Source organism: Rutidosis leptorrhynchoides, chromosome 11, assembly GCF_046630445.1.
Source record: "Rutidosis leptorrhynchoides isolate AG116_Rl617_1_P2 chromosome 11, CSIRO_AGI_Rlap_v1, whole genome shotgun sequence".
Taxonomy (NCBI): domain Eukaryota; kingdom Viridiplantae; phylum Streptophyta; class Magnoliopsida; order Asterales; family Asteraceae; genus Rutidosis; species Rutidosis leptorrhynchoides.
The window spans coordinates 111769855-111794438 of record NC_092343.1 but is presented as its reverse complement, the minus strand read 5'-3'; the positions used below and the strand labels follow the sequence as shown (position 1 = coordinate 111794438).

General features: G+C 34.6%; 1 pseudogene; it reads left to right on the top strand.

Annotated features, from left to right (window-relative positions):
• Positions 1-18155: 18155 nt before the first annotated feature.
• On the top strand, positions 18156-20724 carry LOC139874870 (WAT1-related protein At2g39510-like; annotated as a pseudogene).
• The last annotated feature ends 3860 nt before the right edge of the window (positions 20725-24584 follow it).

Here is a 24584-nt window from a genome sequence, read left to right as displayed (position 1 = left end):
TTTCCATTTTCAAATTATTTGAAATATTATTATAGTATTATTATTATGTATATTTGTTCTCAATTATATAGAATATGTAACTCACCATTTGTGGCGCACTGTTTTCTGCGACATGCCTCGATATTGACATTTACGGAAGGAAAAACGAACGGGAACTAGATTGGGGGAAAACTTTAACGCGCAAAAATATACGCCGTCTATTTATGGCGATTATAAGCACCGATGTTTGACCAGAATTTAAAAAGAAAGAAAATGAAAAAGAGAATAAGTTAATTTATTTGTGGCGCCATCCTCAAAAAGTATTGTTGCAATCGGTTGGTGGACCCAGTTGCTGGTTAAAAGGTGTAATTGTTTTTCGTGTAGTGGATCTACTTGCTGCGAAATTTCATCGCCACAAATGTTTTCATCGCCCGCCCGTCCTCTTTTTTCTTGTAGTGTTTCCAATAAAGTGCAATCGAGAGGCGAAACTTTTATCATACTAAGTATGCAAAGGTCGTACTTTACCATTCGATATGCCAAAGTTCGACCACACAAGAATACTTTTAAATTATGGTAAACTAGATGTGACAATTTAGACAATCTAACTATACTTGTGCTCTTTTTATATCATTAAGTAACAAGTAAATTAAATTTATAATGCACGAATCTTAATAGAAAAAGTAATCCGATTCTATGTTATCATGAAATCTGGTTATTATTTTTTTAGGTTGCCATTTGCACAGATATGAATCAAATTTACATTTACATATTTTTTTTTGAAAAAACTAGAACCATATTACTAATCTTTTTCTCGAAAAGAAAAAGTGCTAACTGAAAAAACAAGGCGCAAATACAAAACGACAGGACTCAAATAAAAACTAACATGAACCAAACACGACTATCTATACCAATTAACCGAGCCAAACAACCAAAAACTAACCATATTAAAATACCGAAAACAACTATAAACCGAATTCACAAGACTAATAAATTGAAACAAAATACACCACCCGACCATGGATTTACCCTTAAGAGAATTGATATCCCGAGAATTGAAGTAATATATTAGCATGTTTCCCGTACCCCGAGGTATAAAGCAACACTTTGCTAACTCATAAAAAAAAAACCCCCGAGATTAGTCTCTCCGCCTACATGATTATCCCGCAAACGAAGCGACCTCAGAGAACTCTTCTTTTCCTTTAGTTGCGTCGACTTCTTAGAAGTGATAATAGGACCCCGAAGCTTTTTGATGTGCAGAACCCGACAAAATATGGTGGTTTGTGGTGGATAATGACGGAATGCAGAGGAGGATTTGAAGATTCGTAAGGGTGTTGCTTGGCTCGGAATTCAAGTCAGAGAGAAAAGAAAGGGTAATATTTCAAACATATCATTGTTTAGTTTTTCAACTTACACGACGTTACCAATATACGGAGTAACTAATAGACAAAATTTGTCTTATTTGTTATGAATAGTACTATTTAATTTTTCACTTTTCACAAACATAACCCCCTAACTTCCATTAAAATACAAATCGAAATTACCAATATAACTAATAGACAAAATTTGTCTTATTTGTTATGAATAGTACTATTTAATTTTCCACTTTTCACAAACATAACCTCCTAACTTCCATTAAAATACAAATCGAACCCCCCACTTTATACCTAACCCCCTAACTTCCATTAAAATACAAATCGAACCCCCCACTTTATACCTATATTCTAAATTATTATTTATCCCATACTAACACCAAAAATACTGAATAATAATACCCACCACGCTTTACCGACTTGTACACTGCGCTCAAACAGTAGGACTCACATAGGCCACTACTGTGCTACATTTTTTTTTTGTCTCGAACGATATAAGAAGCAACTTTCTTAAAAGGAACAACCCTTTAATGCTACCAAAAGAAGTCGAAAAACATTATTTTTTACAAAATAGATCAACTAACTTTAACGCTAAAAGAAGCAACTTTCACAAAAGGAACAACCCTTCAATGTTAGATGTCGAAAAAATTCTTTTTTACAAAATAGATCAAGACTTTTTTTTTTAACTCGCATTCAAAACGGAGCCCCCGGTGCGAAGCGAGAGCTCCACAACTAGTTTACATAATAAAACAGGTGAGTAGTAAATATGTGATGATGTCATATTAACATCAGCAATTTCCTGAATTTTCTTTTCTTTTTTATAAGAAAACATATTATTTGTAGCGACCCGACAAAATCGTCATTTGAAGGCGCCGTCTACGTAGGTCCCATTACATGGTCATAAGTCTTTATGTAACGACCCGAATTTTTCCGATCGTTTTATACTTATGAGATTAATATTTACATAAAATAAACCTTACCAACATGATAAGCAATCCAAACTGTTGAGACTTATGTTTTTGAAAAGAGTTTCACACAACGTTTGACCGTCCAATTTGACCGATGATATCACGAACTATATAACACACGATAATTATACGATTATGTATATGTACATATCTATACATATTTAACATGATTTAAGGATGGTTTAACATTTCATTGTGAACTAACAACAATGAGTTATAAGTATACTTTGAGACCACTAACTTAAGTTTTCAAAACGATAACTATATGTAACGTTCTTTGACATATATACTTACAATCTATAATGTGTTGGTGATCTATGTCACCAATATGATTTAAGTGTAATGGGATTAATTTGTAACCAAAATAATCTTGATAAATATCGAACAAGTTTGGGGAAGTGTGGAGTGCACACTTGTTTGAACTTATCTTGATTATGACGGGGGTTCGGGGGCAGCGCCCCCGATAAGCGGGGTCCAAGGGGTTTTAACCCCTGGCGGGGTCCAAGGGGCAGAGCCCCTGGCTGGGGTCGAGCTGCCAGGTCAGCTTGGAAATTTTTTTTTGGACTAACATTGCTTTATTAAAAATGTCTTAAAATTTTATTTTGGCCCGGTTTGATCCAAAAATAAAAGCCCAGTTTTGAGCCTCTTTTACAGTTATAAACCCGTCCATATTTGAATTCTCGTTCCGATTCCTCAAAATTTCTACAAGTATATCTAGGGTATATGTAACCGTATCATACCCAGCTTCTATACGTATTTACTATTGGTATATACCAACAATAAACTTCAATGATCAGCCACTAGACATGATGTTACATGTGGGAACCAGCCATTTAACCTCATGTGTGACTTTTGTGCAAGAAAACAAACTAAATCTCCTATATATCCATCCCATAATCATGCTATTTTGCACACACACACATACAATTTCATTTCCAATTTTCTTTCAAGTTAATTCACTCCCTAATATCTCTTCATTTACCTACTCAAGAACGTATCAATATAGTCATCCGATTTCAAGGAGATTACTTCCAATCTTTCAATCCTACTCCACCACTCTTTTGATTCCAAGATTTTTCTTACCTTTTCCAGTAGCTTTGTCCAAGTAACTTGAGGTAGTAACCTTATTCATAACCTTATTCGATTCATATTTATATAGCTATCTTATTTTGTGTTGTAAAATTTTAACAACAAGAACATAGTTTGAGTGATTTCAAACTTGTTCACAAACTAAATAGAGCCTTCTAATTTGATTTTTAAAAAACACTTCAAGACCTGTAATATATCATATTATGACAAAATCGGATTAATCATATCTTGGCTAATTAACATAATATTTAATATATATTTACTTATAATTTGATTTTATATATTTCAGGACCACCCGTAAACAACACGAGAAGATTAATCATAAGACCTCATGATTGTACGCAACACGTCATTTGACAACACGGTACTTTATGTACGCAACACGTCACTTGACAACATGGTACCATGGGTCGAGATTAATTCTGATCATTACGAATACGATGGGGTCTTTATTTATTTTATTTAAGCAACTAATTGTGGACCACTAACATCGGACTGCTAACTACGGACTAAGAAAATATTAAAAGTATATATATATATATATATATATATATATATATATATATATATATATATATATATATATATATATATATATATATATATATATATATATATATATATATATATATATATATATATATATATATATATATATATATATATGTATATATGTAACGATTACTTAAAAAGAAAATATGTTGATATATTATATATATGGTTAGGTTCGTGATATCTATCGGAGACCAAGTCGAGTTAAATACCTTCAAGACAAAAGTGAGTATATAGTCCCACTTTTAAACTCTAAATATTTCGGGATGAGAATACATGCATTTTATGATTTACGTTATGGACACAAGTGATTAAAAATATATATTCTACGTTGAGTTGTACCACTGACATACTTCCCTGTAACTTGGTAACTACTATTTACATGAGGTATTGTAAACGCGAATCCTGTTGATAGATCTATCGGGCCTGACAACCCCAACCGGACTGGACGACCAGTATTCAACGGTTGCACAGTACTTCGTTTCGGTGACTACACTTGGTACGGTGTAGTAAGATTTCATAATAAAGGGAATATGCGACGTTGATTAAATGTTAAGTATGGTTATCAAGTGCTCAACAACTTAGAATATTTTTATTAGAACGTTTATATATGAAATCTTGTGGTCTATATTTATAACGCTGCCGGCATTAAACCTATATCTCACCAACTTTATGTTGATGTTTTAAACATGTTTATTCTCAGGTGATAACTAAAAGCTTCCGCTGCAACATGTTGAATTTAAGCAAGATCTTGAGTATGCATATTTGTGTCAAAAATAAAACTGCATATCGGAGGATTTGTAATGTAAAATATGTTGGAAGTCGTATTGTTATTATCACATGTAAAGTTTGTAAGTCTAAGATTATCGCTAAACGATAATCATTATTAAGTTGTTTAAACCTTGTATTTGTAATAAAAGCTATGGTTTTTATTGTAAAAACGAATGCGGTTTTTGAAAAATGTCGCATATAGAGGTCAATACCTCGCGATGAAATCATATGTTATTGTATTCGTCCTTATGGTTAAGGTCGGGTTATGACACTTTAAGACAACGTTTGACCGAAAACATGTCGTATTCATTTCATAAGTATGGATGTTTCAAGGTTTATAAAGTAGCTCGACAACTAGTTACATAACAAAGTTTAAAGTACAATGAAACATATGCGACACAATTTGAAAGTGGTCAAAAGACGCTCCACGTATGCAAGTATACTCGACATCCAATGCAAGTATCAAAAAGAATGAGCGGAAGCATGTATCATTAAGCATTCAAGGACCTGAGGAAACATAAAAGAATCTGTCAACGAATGGTGAAATCATAGTTGTATGCATAAAGTATAATTGTATCGCAAGGTTTAGTATAAATCGTTTATCAAGCGTATACATCTCAAAAGATGTGTTTATATCATGAGCACCCAATTATCAAGCTTAACTGAATCTTACCTCTGCATAATAGTGTTAGAACCTACACTATACATCGAAAGTACGTTTCATTCATCTGAATGAGGGTTCGTCAAACCCGCATGGCCACACAACATAATTTCTCGCTTACACTCTACAAGTGTAACTAATGATAATTGGACTTGAGGATTTTCGTTCTGACTCGTATGTATCTTTGCTTTCGTATAGTATTCAAAGTATCAAAGTATGAAAAGTATATATAAGTATGTAATGTATATGTTTTCTCATCCCACGATTTTAAAAGTATAAAAGTATTTGAAAAGTGGGGCTATGATCTCACCTTGAGTGTATGAATGTAAATTTACTCCAACAAGTAACGTGTGCAAGAACAATGCTAGTCTCGACCTAAACAAATAGGTTATATCAATAACGATAGTCACGATTGGTCAAAGATGTTCAATTAGTCCTATGGCTCAATACGACTCAATTATGTAGCATGTGAATCAAATTGTCAAGTTTCATGCAAGATACAAGTATAGAATCATGTTAGAAAGATTGCATAATCATTTGGTTAAGCTTGACAAAAAGTCAAACTTTGGTCGGTCAAAGTCAACGAAAAAGTCAACGCGTTCGGGTCGGGTCTCGAACTATTTTTCTATTCTAGTTATTCATATATAAGCATGTTAGAACAAGTCTCATGTGAATCGGAGGTCCATAGCGTGCCAAACATTTTTCATATAATTGACAAGTAGGGTCAGAGGCTGAACACGCCTTAGGTCGCGCCACGACCCAAGACTGCCGCGCCGCGGCATATAACGTGTGCTGGTACCTGGTCAGTCTCAAATGTCCAAGTCTCAAATCAAAACTCTTTCAAGCATAAATCACAAACCGCTAACACTTAGAACTCGTATCTTATATCGTTAGAAAGGTAATTTGACAAAGAACACAAGTAAATACATTTCACTAACCAAAGACATCATTTGCAACAATCGACTTTCCAAGTTAAATGATCAATCAATGCACACATTTAATGCTTCAAATTTTACAAGTGCACATTTATGATTCGGGCATTTAATGCATACATAAAACACGCCGTTTTATAGATAATCAAGCATACAATACAACTAGCTACGTACTAACAATAATTCATGGCATTCAATGCATCAAATATTCATTTCAAGCTTATCAAACCCTAACCTAAATTCACCAAAATCACTAATCAAGTTTATGGAGCTTTCTCAAGCAACCTACACATCAAATTGAAGCTAGTGATGCTAGGAACACATTTAATACATGCATTTATAACATTTAACATCATTCAAACAACCAAATCACCAAATCAACACACCAAAGTTTATGTTCATGCTAGTTACTTCAAATAACAAAATCGAACATATAAATCATATATTCATGTTAGACTTGAGCCAAAGACACTAATTAACAACTTTATAAGTTAAAAACATCAAGAACACAAAATCTAGTGATTTTAGAAAGTTACCCAAACTTGATGAAATCGGTATGGAATCGAAGAGGAAGTTGCAAGGATTCTAAATATATAATTTGTTTTGATTGATGTTTGCTTGAACGGATTTGGATGATGAATCTTCAAATTGGAGAATTGAAAGAAAATAGGGAAGTAGTAAAAGAAAAGGAAAAATGGAAATGAAAAAGATGGGAGGTGGGGTTGACTAGTCAAAAGCTAGTCACCTCTTTGGCACTTTGGCGAAACTAGTCCCTCGAGAGGTTGCGATTGCGTGAATTACCTAAACGAGATATTTTTAAAATGCGTATTAACGAGGGATGTTATAAACATATAACGAAATTTAAATAATTAAACGGAAAAGTAAACGGAAAAAGGCGGGATGTTACATTACCTACTCGTTAAAAGAAATTTCGTCCCGAAATTTAAGTAGGCGTAGTAGTCGTTGTTTCTTCCTTGAAATCTTGCGTTTTCGGAACCGGGAACAAGTGAGGGTATTTATTTTGCATTTGGTCTTGCCTTTCCCAAGTAAACTCGGGTCCCCTTTTGGCGTTCCAACGGACTTTAACAATCGGAATTCGGCTTTGTTTCAATGTCTTGACGGAGGTGTCCACAATTTCAACCGGTTCCTCCACAAAATGAAGTTTGTCATCAATAGTAAGTTCCTCGAGAGGGATGACGATATCGGGTTCGGCAAGACACTTTTTCAAGTTAGATACATGGAAGGTAGGATGAACGGAGTTCAATTGAGGCGGAAGATCTAAACGATAAGCAACGGTTCCAATACGCTCCAAGATTTTGAAAGGACCAATATACCGCGGATTTAGCTTCCCGCGTTTCCCAAAACGGATTACACCTTTCCAATGTGCGACTTTTAACATTACTCGGTCACCGACTTGAAATTCGAGGTCGTTGCGTCTTTTGTCGGTGTAGCACTTTTGACGACTCCGGGCTGTCCGAAGCCTATCTCGAATTTGAACGATTTTCTCGGTTGTTTCATGAATGAGTCGGGTCCAGTGATTTGCGTGTCACCTACTTCAGCCCAACAAAGAGGTGAACGACATTTTCGGCCATATAAAGCTTCGAATGGTGCGGCGTTAATACTCGCGTGATAACTATTATTGTAGGAGAACTCGGCGAGGGGTAAGTGCTTGTCCCAAGCTTTTCCAAAATCGACAACACAAGCCCGTAACATCTCCTCTAAGGTTTGAATTATGCGTTCGCTTTGCCCATCGGTTTGAGGATGATATGCGGTGCTCATGTCTAAACGCGTTCCCAACGCTTCTTGCAAGGTACGCCAAAATCTAGAAACAAAACGGCCATCTCGGTCAGAGATAATCGATAAAGGTACATCGTGTCGGGCTACGATCTCCTTGATGTAAAGTTGTGCAAGTTTCTCCATTTTTTCGGTCTCCTTCATGGCGAGAAAGTGTGCGGATTTGGTAAGACGGTCAACAATAACCCAAATGGTATCATAACCGCCCGTCGTTTTTGGTAGTTTGGTGATAAAATCCATTGTTATTCTTTTCCACTTCCATTGCGGGATTTCGGGTTGTTGAAGTAATCCGGACGGTCTTTGGTGTTCGGCTTTGTCTTTGGAACATGTCAAACACTTGGAAACATAAGTAGCTACGCCCCTTTTGATGTTCGGCCACCAATATTGTTCTTTAAGGTCGTTGTACATCTTATTGGCACCGGGGTGAATCGAGTATCGTGACTTATGGGCTTCATCTAAAATAAGGCTTCGTAGGTCCCCATATCTAGGCACCCAAATCCTTCCGGCGAAATATCGAAGTCTGGTCTCCCTAACTTCGAATCGAGAGACGAGAATGTTCAAGAGCTCGTGTGAAACGTTTTCATCCTTGAGAGCCTCATCTTGGGCTACACGAATTTGGATATTAAGGTTGGTGTGGATGGTGATGTTTAAAGCTCGGACACGAAGGGGCACCGCTCTCTCCTTTCGACTTAAGGCATCGGCTACTACGTTTGCCTTCCCGGGATGGTAACGAAGCTCACAATCATAATCGTTTAAAGTTTCAATCCACCGTCGTTGTCTCATGTTTAGTTGCTTTTGATCGAAGATGTGTTGAAGGCTTTTGTGATCGGTGAAGATGGTACTTTTGGTTCCATAAAGATAATGTCTCCACATTTTAAGTGCGAAGATAACGGCTCCGAGTTCGAGATCATGTGTCGTGTAGTTTCGTTTATGAATTTTGAGTTGTCGAGAAGCATAAGCAATGACTTTCTTTCGTTGCATCAATACACACCCAAAACCATGTTTTGAGGCATCGCAATATACAACAAAATCATCATTGCCTTCGGGAAGTGACAAGATAGGAGCGGTGGTTAGCTTCGTTTTCAAGATTTGAAATGCGGATTCTTGTTCGGTTGCCCAAACGAATTTTCTTCCCTTGTGAGTTAACGCGGTTAGAGGACGAGCAACCAAAGAGAAATCTTTGATGAATCTACGATAGTATCCGGAGAGACCCAAGAATTGACGAATGTGAGTAGGAGTAGTAGGAGTCTCCCATTTACTAATGGCTTCGATTTTCGATGGATCGACTTTAATACCTTGATCACTTACAACATGACCAAGAAAATGAACTTCCTTCAACCAAAATTCACACTTGGAGAATTTGGCATAGAGTCGTTCTTGTCTTAAAAGTTCAAGCACAAGACGGAGGTGTTCCTCGTGTTCTTCTTCGCTTTTAGGAAAAACCAAAATATCATCGATGAACACGATAACGAATTTGTCAAGATACGGTTTGCACACGCGGTTCATAAGATCCATGAACACCGCCGGTGCGTTAGTGAGACCAAATGGCATTATAAGAAATTCATAACTACAATAACGAGTCCGGAAAGCGGTTTTGGAGACATCTCCCCCCTTAACCCTTAATTGATGATAACCCGAGCGGAGATCGATTTTCGAATATACACAAGACCCTTGTAGTTGATCAAAGAGGTCATCGATGCGAGGAAGAGGATATCGGTTCTTAAACGTCAATTTATTTAGTTCACGATAATCAATGCACATTCGTAGGGATCCGTCTTTCTTTTTAACAAACAAAATCGGAGCGCCCCAAGGTGAATGACTAGGTTGGATAAAACCACGATCAAGTAGTTCTTGGATTTGACTTTGCAATTCTTGCATCTTGGATGGAGTGAGTCTATATGGTACACGTGCTACGGGTGCGGCTCCTAGAATAAGATCGATTTGGAATTCAACCGGTTGATGAGGTGGAAGACCCGGCAATTCGTCGGGAAATACATCGGAAAAGTCACTAACAATTGGCACATCATCGATATGCTTCTCATCGGACTCGACTTTCTTAACGTCAGCAAGGATCGCAAAACAACCCTTACGGAGTAGTTTTCTAAATTTAATGCACGAAACGAGGTTGAGTCCGGTACAACTCTTATCGTCATAAACAATCAAAGGTTCACGATTCTCGATAGGAATTCGGATTGCGTTAATATCACAAAGAATGTGAGATTTCGTTTTGGCTAGCCAATTCATACCGATTATTACATCAAAGCTTCCTAGTTCCATGGGTATCAAGTCAATTTCAAACTCATTACCCAAAATGTTTAACGTACACCCCCAGTAATATGTGTCGGCACTCAATAGTTTCCCGTTGGCCACTTCAATGGTATAAGTGGTATCTAGTGGAAGTGGTGGAATGCTAAAAGAATGAGTCAAAGTCTTGGATACAAAACTCTTATCGGCACCCGAATCAAATAAACAAGTAACATAAGTGTTGTTGAGAAGAAACGTACTCGTGACTAATTCATTATCATCTCGGGCTTCCTCGGTGTTGATGTTGAAAGCTCGGCCGCGCGTATTGGGGTTATCTTTCTTCTTCGGGCATGCGTTTCTATAATGGCCCGTTTGGCCACATTCATAACAAGTGCCCGTCTTTGGTGCATTGTTTAACAACCCGTCCTAATCCTCCTGGACGAAGTCATCAACATCTGGTCCCATTACGATGATCGACCCCAAGTAATGTCCTTAAAATGAGCAAATGCACAGCGGAAGACTTAATTCGTACCTGAGAATAAACATGCTTTAAAACGTCAACATAAAGTTGGTGAGATATAGTTTTGATGCTAGTAGCGTTATAACTATGGACCACAAGATTTCATATATTTAAGCATAGTACACTCGCAAGTGTACGAAAGACATTCTAAGTTTGTTGAGCACCTGGTAACCAAACTTTACAAGAATTAATACAGCACATATTCCCTTTATATATAATCGCACTACACCGTACCAAGTGTAGCCACCTAAACGAAGTACTGTGCAACCGTTGAAAACTGGTCGTCCAGCCCGGTTGGGGATGTCAGCCCGATAGATCTATCAACAGGATTCGCGTTTACACTGGCCCATGTAATTAATAGTTACCAAGTTATAGGGAGATATGCAGTGGTACAACTCAACGTAGAACGTTATTTTAGTCACTTGTGTCCATAACGTAAATCATTTATAAAAGTAGCGCATGTATTCTCAGCCCAAAAATATTTAGAGTTTAAAAGTGGGACTATATACTCACCATACTGTATTTTGTAGTAAAAATACATATAACATCATTGATCAAGTTTAAGGTTGGCCTCGGATTCACGAACCTATATCATTTGTTTATTTATCAATACTCATAATCGTAATCGAATAAATTTATATATATGTATCCATAACTTATTAGTTATATCATATTTATATTAATATTATAATTAGGTTTCACATATTCGTTCTATATATGTAAGAAAAAAATACTTTGTTATGTTGTATGTGTTAAATGGATTTATGTATATATATTTCGTTTGTTTATTAAAACAGTAGTTCTGATTATACTAAGTTAATATTAGTAAAGATAAAAATAATGATAATAACCTTAATAATATACTTATGATAATAATACTAATATTTAGGTAAGTACTAATATAAATGTTTAAATGAAAATTTTATTAATGATACTTTTGTAATATTAAAACTAATTTTTAGTAAAAAAAATAATAGATTTAAAATAATGATACTTTTAATGATAGTAATAATAATGATAATAATAATTATAGATATACAAATTTTCTACTAACAATAATAGTAATAATAATAATAATACCATTAATTAATTAAGGTTAATATTAATCATACTTCTAAATATTAGGAGTAATAATAACTATCATAATAACAATAAATAATAATAATAATAACAATAATAATTATAATAATAATAAGTGGGATGAACTACCTTCAAAGGTTTCTAAAAAAAATGACCACAGCAGGGGTCGAACCCAAGACCTCTCGCACACCCGCAACACCCTTAACCATATCACTGCCATCTGTTTTTCTGAATTAACTCCACTCGATTTATTTATAACCCATTACAGTTCTAGTTCTATTCTCCTTTAACTTCTTCATTTGTAATTCGATCCAAAATCAGTTTATTGATCTTATTAACTAAGTTATTTTTTTTAATTCGTATAAATAAAATGAAAACGACTCAGAATATGATTTTAAATTAACAGAAAAGAAAAAAAAATAATATGATCATAAGAACAGATACTGTCCCCGTCGCTACTTGTAAAAAAAAAAAAATGATTTTTCGAATTCAAGAGCATATCAGCTCCAAAGTATAACACGAATTAGATTGTAATTCATTTCTAAAAACTATCTGGATCGTTGATTTAACTTAAATCATAACATAAATCTCGAATTTTATCAAAACAAAAGTTTGACTTTTTATTTCAAAAACCTTTGACCCTGAAATTTGAGTTTGATAAAAGGAATTGAATTCTGAAACTTTACAGAAAGTATTACGACATGATTTGGATCGTTTCTGCATTTTTAGATTTTGAAACTTATTACAAGTTCGAGTCATTGATTAAAATACATAGAAACAGGGATAGTCGACTAGTTTAATTGATTTGTTGTTAATCTCCCATTGCAGTGAAATAGCTGGTATATATATATTGTCAATGATCAGGTAAATGGTGCAATATGATATGACTGACCTTTGTTTGTACATTGAATCGATTTTGACAGCCTTCCACGGGTAAACAGAAAACAGGAAGGGAACAAATAACTGATTGTGATATGTATATTATATATATATATAAATAATTAAATATCTTATACTTTATATAAATAAATAAAAATAATAGAGATTAATTTATACATATTAATTTATGACAGATTAATTTATTAAATATAATACCGATAAATTTTATAAGAAGATATCTGTATTTAATTTACAGATTAATTTAATATAATACTCTTTATATATTATATTCATAATAATAATAATAATAATAATAATAATAATAATAATAATAATAATAATAATAATAATAATAATAATAATAATAATAATAATATTGATAAGGAAAAATAATAATAACAAATAATCATAATAACTAAAAATTATAATTTTACTACTAATTCTAATAATAAATTAAATGTATCAATTTTATATATTATATTAAATAATAGGTTAATGATATTAACATTAAAATTAATAATGAAAGTAAACATAATAATATTAATATAACATGTACCTTAACTTGTAATTAAATAGGTATGTTACAATTTCTTAATCATATATATATATATATATATATATATATATATATATATATATATATATATATATATATATATTACCATATTCATATATTATGATAAATAGAACTCATATATATTCATTCATAACAATTTCTATCTTGTATAAATATATTTATACATTTTTAACTCTGATGATTAAATGATATTTTATTATTTTAATTTATTATATAAATGTACATTCACATATACATATACGTATTGAAACAAATATGTTCATGTAAAGTATTATACTCTTAATACCTTGTTAACATTTTCAGTTGAAGAGTATATATTATATATTCATATCTATATACACATAAACGTTCATGAATCGTTGGGCACAGTCAAAGGGTAACTGATTAGATAAATAAAGATTTCAAAACTTTTGAGACTCAACAATACAGATTTTACTTATCGTGTCATAAACATATAAAGATTAAAGTTTAAATTTGGTCGGAAATTTTCGGGTCGTTACACATTGGGCCCCTTTTAAGCAACGGGAGCGGTGTTTCTACATTCGTGGGCCAAATGGCCACTCTTTTGACACTTGATGCAATACGGCCTTCCACATTCACCCAAATGATGTTTGTGGCACTTGTTGCAAAACGTAAAGTTCCGGCATAACCTTTCTTACCGTCGGGAGTGAAAGGCTTCTTGGCGGGGTTGTTGTTGTAGTTGCTTGATTGAGAGGGTTCCCACTTTCTTTTGTTGCCGCCCGTTTTATCCTCGGCCTTAGGAGCCGGCACTACTACTTCATCCACCGTTTCTATTAATTGGCGGGCCATGTTCAAAGGGTCTTGGTGATTAGCGGGTTTGGAGGACATCACACCTTGTTTGATGCTCTTTGGAAGACCATCCATATAGAGTTCAACCCTTTGAGATTCGGGGTTCACGAGATTAGGACACATCAAGGATAGCTCGGCGAAGCGTTGGTTATAGGCCTTGAGATAGTTTCCGACCGCCTTCAAAGTTCTTAGCTCTTGTTCGAGCTTTCGGGTTTCTTCGCGAGGGAAGTATTCAACAATCATCTTTTCCCTTAATTCGACCCAAGAGAGGGCATGAGCTTCATCGGTACCCACCGATTGAACATAGGTGTTCCACCACGTGAGGGCGACACCGGTGAAAGTGTGAGTGGAGTATTTAACCTTGTCTTGGTCCCGACAACTGCTTATGCTAAAGACGGCCTCCGTTTGTTCGAACCATCCAGTGAGTGTAACCGGTCCCCCGGTTCCATCATAAGTGTGAGGTTTACACCCCATAAAAGCCTTGTTGGAGCACCCTTCGCTAGAGTTACCTGGTCCTTGGTTGTTGTTGTGGTTGTTGTTATTGTTGTTGTTGGAGGAGTGACCGGCCATGGCCGCCTCTACGGCGGTGGCCACCATTCGTTGTAGTGCTTGTTCGGGAGTCTCATGGCGTGGCACGCGACGAGGAGGCATTGTTCCTTCAAAACACAAGAATACCGTTGATTAGTATTTTCAATAATACTAATCATGATATGGAATAAGGATAGATAGAAAAATTTTCCTTGACTCGCCTTAAATTCTTTATGCCACAATGTCGGAACGTTCATATGAGTCACCGTAATATAATCCCGGAAATTATATTACCCTAATTCATATGTGCATTCGACATTATTTCACTAAGTCAAGGTGGCGTGTCAATTAAATTAAATAACGTGAGATTTAGATTGAATAAGAATTAGATATGATAGAAGAGTTCGAGTATAATGCACAACTAGTCAAGTAATTCCTACTTCAAGTCTATATGCCGGTTGTAGTCTAGACTCACCAATGTAGCCTATGACTCGGGGTTGACACCAATGAACTCTAAATCCCTACAACCAATGCTCTGATACCATCTGTAGCGACCCGATAAAATCGTCATTTGACGGCGCCGTCTACGTAGGTCCCGTTACATGGTCATAAGTCGTTAAGACAACGTTTGACCGAAAACATGTCGCATTCATTTCATAAGTATGGATGTTTCAAGGTTTATAAAGTAGCTCGACAACTAGTTACATAACAAAGTTTAAAGTACAATGAAACATATGCGACACAATTTGAAAGTGGTCAAAAGACGCTCCACGTATGCAAGTATACTCGACATCCAATGCAAGTATCAAAAAGAATGAGCGGAAGCATGTATCATTAAGCATTCAAGGACCTGAGGAAACATAAAAGAATCTGTCAACGAAAACGTTGGTGAAATCATAGTTGTATGCATAAAGTATAATTGTATCGCAAGGTTTAGTATAAATCATTTATCAAGCGTATACATCTCAAAAGATGTGTTTGTATCACGAGCACCCAATTATCAAGCTTAACTGAATCTTACCTCTGCATAATAGTGTTAGAACCTACACTATACATCGAAAGTACGTTTCATTCATCTGAATGAGGGTTCGTCAAACCCGCATGGCCACGCAACATAATTTCTCGCTTACACTCTACAAGTGTAACTAATGATAATTGGACTTGAGGATTTTCGTTCTGACTCGTATGTATCTTTGCTTTCGTATAGTATTCAAAGTATCAAAGTATGAAAAGTATATATATACATGTGAAAAGTATATATAAGTATGTAATGTATATGTTTTCTCATCCCACGATTTTAAAAGTATAAAAGTATTTGAAAAGTGGGGCTATGATCTCACCTTGAGTGTATGAATGTAAATTTACTCCAACAAGTAACGTATGCAAGAACAATGCTAGTCTCGACCTAAACAAATAGGTTGTATCAATAACGATAGTCACGATTGGTCAAAGATGTTCAATTAGTCCTATGGCTCAATACGACTCGATTATGTAGCATGTGAATCAAATTGTCAAGTTTCATGCAAGATACAATTATAGAATCATGTTAGAAAGATTGCAGAATCATTTGGTTAAGTTTGACAAAAAGTCAAACTTTGGTCGGTCAAAGTCAACGAAAAAGTCAACGCATTCGGGTCGGGTCTCGAACTATTTTTCTATGCTAGTTATTCATATATAAGCATGTTAGAACAAGTCTCATGTGAATCGGAGGTCCATAGCGTGCCAAACATTTTTCATATAATTGACAAGTAGGTCAGAGGCTGAACATGTCTTAGGTCGCGCCGCGACCCAAGACTGCCGCGCCGCGGCATATAACGTGTGCTGGTACCTGGTCAGTCTCAAATGTCCAAGTCTCAAATCAAAACTCTTTCAAGCATAAATCACAAACCGCTAACACTTAGAACTCGTATCTTATATCGTTAGAAAGGTAATTTGACAAAGAACACAACTAAATACATTTCACCAACCAAAGACATCATTTGCAACAATCGAATTTCCAAGTTAAATGATCAATCAATGCACACATTTAATGCTTCAAATTTTACAAGTGCACATTTATGATTCGGACATTTAATGCATACATAAAACACGCCGTTTTGTAGATAATCAAGCATACAATACAACTAGCTACTTACTAACAATAATTCATGGCATTCAATGCATCAAATATTCATTTCAAGCTTATCAAACCCTAACCCAAATTCACCAAAATCACTAATCAAGTTTATGGAGCTTTCTCAAGCAACCTACACATCAAATTGAAGCTAGTGATGCTAGAAACACATTTAATACATGCATCTATAACATTTAACATCATTCAAACAACCAAATCACCAAATCAACACACCAAAGTTTATGTTCATGCTAGTTACTTCAAATAACAAAATCGAACATATAAATCATATATTCATGTTAGACTTGAGCCATAGACACTAATTAACAACTTTATAAATTAAAAACATCAAGAACACAAAATCTAGTGATTTTAGAAAGTTACCCAAACTTGATGAAATCGGTATGGAATCGAAGAGGAAGTTGCAAGGATTCCAAATATATAATTTGTTTTGATTGATGTTTGCTTGAAAGGATTTGGATGATGAATCTTCAAATTGGAGAATTGAAAGAAAATAGGGAAGTAGTAAAAGAAAAGGAAAAATGGAAATGAAAAAGATGGGAGGTGGGGTTGACTAGTCAAAATCTAGTCACCTCTTTGGCACTTTGGCGAAACTAGTCCCTCGAGAGGTTGCGGTTGCGTGAATTACCTAAACGAGATATTTTTAAAACGCGTATTAACGAGGGATGTTATAAACATATAACGGAATTTAAATAATTAAACGGAAAAGTAAACGAAAAAAGGCGGGATGTTACATTATTTACATTTACATTTACATTTACATTTACATACATACTAAAACAAAAAACAAATAGTGCTGGTGTCATGCTAATGTCAACAATTTCGTCATTTTCCTTAGCTAATATTTTTAATTAAAAAAAACGACGAGTTTATGTCACAAAGCATGAGCTTCCTAACCCGTTATAACTAAAAGAGTATTATTACCCTTATAACTTCGAAGGAACACTACAAATATAAACCATGATATCATCAAAATCACTTTGATTGATTATCTTTACTATTTGCAAATTTGCATAACTTCAAATAGAAATAAAGTAATAAAATGGGTTTTCATTCCCGATTCCATTTAATATGGAGTCATGAAATAATTTTGTGCAAAAGAGAGAGGTAATTGTGGTAGAATACTTCTCTTCCTCATTACATGCAAACACATGACCCTACTACAATCCTATATATAAACCCCATATTCTCATTCATTTCTACTCACCAAAGACACATTAAATATAGAGCATACATAAACAAAGAGTTTAAGATAATCAAAAACAACATGATGCTTGAAAAGCTAAAGCCATATTTATATGTTATACTTTTGCAATTTGGGAATGCAGGTTTGGTCATTATTGTCAAGGCTGCTCTTAACCATGGTATGAATCACTACACTTTTGCGATGTATTGAAACCTCATTGCTACCCTTGTTATCACTCCTTTTGCTCTTTTCTTTGAGAGGTAATCTAATTCTCTAGACTGTATCTCTCAATTTGCTTACCTCACTATATATTATATAATATAATATTGTTTAATTTGCTTACACCATATATATGATATATAATGCATATATTGTTTAATTTGCAGGAAGGGGAGGCCAGCATTGACAATTTCAGTATTTTTTAAGATAATGTTGTTAGGCTTTTTAGAGTATGTTTCTTACTTTATTGATCCTAATCATGTGTTTATCAGGAATTTATTTAACCATTTTCTTGTTTCTATATAGGCCCGTTGTAGATCAGAATTTATTCTTTGCAGGAATGAAGTATACAACTGCAACTTTTGCAGTAGCAATGAGTAACATAATCCCTGCTATGACGTTTCTCATGGCGTGGATATGCAGGTAATGTCGTATCCAATTTCCACATGTTCATGTAAGCTTAATTTAGTGCATATATACTTATATTCTATTTTGGGTCAGGTTGGAGAAGGTGAATATCAAGAAAATTCATAGCATTGGGAAGATAGTTGGGACGTTAGTGTCAGTGGGTGGTGCAATGATTATGAAAATGGTTGTAGGGCCTACCATTGGTTTGCCATGGACTAACGGTTCAACCAGCACAAACCAGAACCAATCTACAATCTCTGTAAGCCCTGAAGACAATATCAAGGTCTCAATCATGATCATTATCAGTTGTTTGTCGTGGAGTTGTTTTTATATTCTCCAAGTACGTTATTTCTTACCATGTTAGCGGTCTACGTTGTCCAAGTATGTTGTTTCTCACCACATAAAGACCCACTTAAAAAGTATTTTGATTGAAATTAGATTCAAGTAATATCCACATGAACATTGTTAATAAAATTTAGTAAATCGCTAACTAAATAAACGTTCTTTAACAGGCAATTACGTTGAGGTCATACCCTGCAGAGCTTTCTCTTGCAGCTCTAATATGTGCAGCAGGAACATTAGAAGGAAGTATAGTGACCGTAATAGCAGAATGGGGAAACAACTCAGCCTGGAAACTACACTGGGATGCAAAACTTATGACTATGGTCTACGGTGTAAGAAAATTTCAAAAACTTTTATTATTATTATTATAAGAGGAATATTGAAACCAACTTAGATCAAAGGGATCAACCAGAGAGTGACACGTGGCGCGATAATCACATGTGATTGGAAAAAAAATTAATTTTTTTTAATAAAACAAATTTTTTTTTCAATTTTTTTTAATTTTTTTTTCAAATTTTTTTCCAATCACATGTGATTGGATTTGACATGCAGTAAATCACATGTGATTCTGCATGCTAATCACATGTGATTGTAAAAACTCAATCACATGTAATTTTGTATGTCAAATCCAATTACATGTAATTGAAATTTTTTTTAGTAAAATGACGAATTTCAGTAAGTTTGTGCTAAAATATTTAAACACCAAGTTTTTGATTAAAACTTGATCAAATCACCAAATTAAAGTTTGAAATTTTGAAGATATGATCACGAAACGCTAACAAACTTTATTAAATCACCGAATTAAAGTCTGTTTCCGGATGAAATTTTTTTTGAAAAAAAAAAATTTAAACTTTTTTTTCATTCACATGCGATTGAATTTGACATGCACAATCACATGTGATTATGCTTTACAATCACATGTGATTGGATTTGAAATGCTAATTTAAAAAAATTTATAAAAAAATTAGAAAAAATATTTTTCTTTTAAATTTTTTCAAAAAAAAATTAAAAATTTTTTTTAATTTTTTTTCAATCACATTTGATTGTCGCGCCACATGTCGCGCTCTGATTAGTCCGTAGTATTTCAAGCAAATTATTATACTCAAGGCACTACAACTCATTATTATAAATATAAATAATACTTATTTTTATTATTATTAATTATTATTATTAAATTTTCTAGAAAATTATTTTTTTTCCTACTTAAATGCAGGGTGTAATCTGTTCTGGATTGGGTTACTATCTTTCAAACATTATAATGAAAGAGAAAGGGCCAGTTTTCGTCACTGCATTTAACCCTCTAAGCACGGTTATCGTTGCAGTTTTAGGATCTTTTGTTTTGTCTGAACAACTCAATTTAGGAAGGTATATCATCATTATCAACCTGGATGATAGTACATAAATACTCTTGTGTATATACAAAAATGAATTAGGTAAATGTTGTTTTTGTAGGGTTCTTGGATCAGTTATGATCGTGACAGGGTTATACTTGGTAATTTGGGGAAAGACAAAAAGTCAAAGTCAGCCTGATGAAAAATGTGTCACTGCTCATATTCCATCGGGTAATCAACAAATACCTTTGACAATCGATAACACAAGATTAGGAAAGCATGATCAAGATAGTCTCTCGATAGCAATACCACCAAACAATGATACGATTAAGAAAACTAACGGCAGTTAGAGTAGCTGAATGTTTATTTATAAGAGGGAAGATTACACAGATTACTTGTATTACCGGACTTTACATACGTCTTGAAGTTTTCTATTGAAAAATATCACAAATTCTAATCCTTTTGATCAATGATGCACCACCAACGCAACACCCACGCTCATTAATAAACCGTGTACAATTATATTACGCATAATGAAAGATGTGAAGCTAATATGTTATGGAGTTTTAATTAAAGCACGAGAATTATACAAATATTTATATCTTTTCTATGGTGCTATCTTTCTCGTTTTCACACATAAACGATCTATTCCTTTGCTTATTGGAGAAAAAAAATGAGCAAACACTATTAACCGTGTGAAAAAGTTTATATGTGATCTAAACATGTACATTTACAAGGAAAACAAGTCAAAAGATAGAAAAAATCAAAAGAGCAAAGAAATCCTTAAATGATTGAGCCAAACATTGAAAACATTTTGAAGAAATCTGCGCGTTGACACAGTTTTGACCATAACTTACTCACTCGGACTCCGATTAAGGTTATTCAAAAAGCCAGACAACCATAAGACGAAGATCTACAACTTCCAAGTATAGGCCGATGACTCTAAGCACTTTCAGGTCAGAGGCCTAGCCATTTAGGCCAACAATTGAAGGAAAAAGTCAAGATTTTAATGTCGGTCAAAGACTTAATTACTAAGGAACCTCATACCGGCGGCCTGGAACTTCGAGCCGAAGGCCTGACCCAAAAATAGAAATTTTTTCATGCAAATTAAAGAGATTTTAATGCGGTCAACGAGCGTGTTCTGGAGATCACTCCAGGCAGGCGACCTGGCTTTCCAGCCGGCTGAGCGTCAAAACTGCCAGAATTTTGTGTCCAATTGTACTACCATTTCTCTCAATCATTTTCATTTATGCAATTTTAGTTTTTGTTGACATATGTTTATGTAATAGTTTAGTGGCACACGATTTTAACCTTAGTTTGTAATGTATTTACTAGTATTTACCATGGTAACAATGTAACTTATGTAACTTGGGAGGTTGTCATATGTAAACAACCTCCCCACATCTTTTGTAACCAGTTATCTATTTGCACCTAAATATCTTATCTTGTTTCTCTCAAGTGTTCTTGAATAACTAATACCTCTAACCCACTAATCACTACACAAACCGGTCGATCTAGGCATCATTAGGGACTAACAATTGGTATCAGAGCGGGACTTTCTATCTTGCTTGTACATCCAAGGATTGAAGCCTCTAGATTCGTGTTTTGAAGTGTTTGGTGTTCTTTGGTTTAGGTATCACGATAACTCTTTACTTGGTCACGGTTTTGCTTGTTAATTGTTAAGTATATCCATTTTCTCTGCTTGAAATATGTTTAAAATGCTTAACAAGAACTGAAAATCTCATGCTTTAACTTAGATTAATTTGCTTCTTAAAGATCTTTGTATGAAAACTTACATCTAGTCCTAATCTGTCAAGTCTATTCTTTTATGTTGAAGTAAGTTTAACATGGTCATCTCATGAAATCGATTTATGTGCCAAAATGGTCTGAAACTCATGCAGTTTTCTGTTAAATTAGTGTTTAGTTCATGTTTTTTGTTCATAGTTCATGTTTGAATGTTCATGTTTCAGCTGTTATGACTAACTTACTATGAATGGGTTGCTTATAACGTGATTTAATCAAAAATTGCATGATAATAATCACTCAATGTGTGTTAAGGATAATTAAAGGCCCCAAATCTACTTGATTCATTGTATTTTATCCATCAAATCTTGCTAAATCTGCTTAAATTCATTCGGTGTTCTTAAGTTTTTGTCCCAGATTATATGCTCGAAAACCCCTTCTGGGTTTGGTTCTGCACGAAAACCTTCTAAGGTTACTTCACAACAGTGAAACCCTATGGTTTTTGCTCGAATATTCTGTTCATTGACCCACGTGTTGACTTAGTTTTGACTCCAAATCTTGGTCCTCTAGTTAATGCCCACCGAATTGCTTTTATCCGATAGACTTTAGAAGTGAAAAGGACATGTCCTTGACATAATCTCTTGATTTATGTCATAAAGGACAAAGGACTTGTCCTTTTGTGCATAAGCTTGTACTCTATTGTAAGAATTCACGTGCATGTGTATTCTCTTTCTTATAAGTTAACCTCTTTGAATTTTAATTGAAAAATCTGATCAAGATGTTTTCAGTCAAGAAAATGCTCGAAAACAGTAACAAAAATGAGACTTTTGCTCGAAAACAGTTTATAAATTGAGTCTTTGCTCGAAAAATTGTGTCCTTATTTTAAAAGAGTGTCTGAAAACAGTTATTTTCATTGCTAGAAAACCTTGCACGGAAAACTCTTAGGTGCTCAAAATTCTTAAGTTTTGTACCATAGTGCTCGAAAACTTAGCTGTCAGAAAATCTGGCTTTACTCGAAAACCACCCTGTTTTGAAGGCTTGGTTTTGTCTGAAACCCTAGTTGTCTTCTCGAAAACTTAAGTGCTCTAGAACTAGGATCGTGCTCGAATACCTTAGCTGCTCGAATACTTTGCCTGCTCGAAAAATAGGCTAGTGCTCAGTTATCTTGCCTACTCGAAATCTAGGTTTTTGCTCTCATATCTGTTCTGCTCGAAGACTTTCCTTTCATAACTATATTGTTACTGCTCGAAAACACAGTCTGTTTTGAAATTTGGCTTTGCTCAAAAACCACTCTGTTCTTAAAAGTGGTTTTACACCAAAACCCTAATTTCACTATCCAATATTCTTGATTCCCCACACTCAAAATTTCTACTTAACAATCTCTTGTTAAACCTCCTCTCTTTTGCACCGCTCAGTTTACACTCTTAGTTAAGATGGCTACTGTAAACCGTGATGCTTTGGTCGTGGGCTCGGATACTCATCCTCCCATGCTGTTCGAGGGACTGTTTGACAAATGGAAAGGAAGATTTGATAACTTCATCGATGGAAAGGGAAAACAAACTAAATACCTCTGGGATTCATTTCTCAATGGACCTAAGGTCTCACTTCATCCTGACACCGGCGTGGCTCTAAAACCCTATGAACTCCAGGGTGAAGAAGCCAAGAGAGCTCAAGCCGATATTTATTCCAGGTCCATTATCATGCAAGCTCTTCCTCACGACATGTACAAATACGTCAGCTCTCTAAAATATGGAAAAGAACTTCTAGATGAAATCACTCGTCAACAGGAAGGATATAGTCAATCAGATCAAACAAAACTTGACATTGCTCTCGCCATGTACGAGGACTACTTTCAGAAACCTGACGAACCGCTAAAGGACTACTACAAACGCTTCTGTGAAGTCATCAATGAGCTGAAAAAGGTTGAAGTAAAGAAAGAAAATCAAGAGCTGAACATGAAATTCCTGAAGAAGCTAAATGCCACTTGGACACCATATGGAAACAACTTTCGTGCTTCCAAAAACACCAAGATGTACAACATCCATGAAGTTGTAGGCAAACTAATGAACCATCAATCTGATGTTCAAGTTATTCAAAACCCTAAATCCAACCCTACCGAAACCAGTGATCCAATGGCTCTATACGTCAACAAAAGCTCTGTAACATCCCGCATTTTTCCGTTAAATTATTTTAACGCCCGTCTTTTTTTTATTTTTAGATAATATCTTTCGTTATGTAAATGCGTACCTTCCGTTAATTAGCATTTCAATATTTCCGTTATTTAATTATAACATCTCTCGTTTACTCTCACGTTTTTAAAATAATTCGTTTGATTAATTCACGTACCCGCTTTAAACTCGAGGGACTAGACTTGTCATGGGACCAAAGTTTCAACTAGTGGTTGACTTAGTCAACTTCACCTCCTCCATTCAATTCATTTCTTTTTCTCTTTTCTATTTTCTTTCAA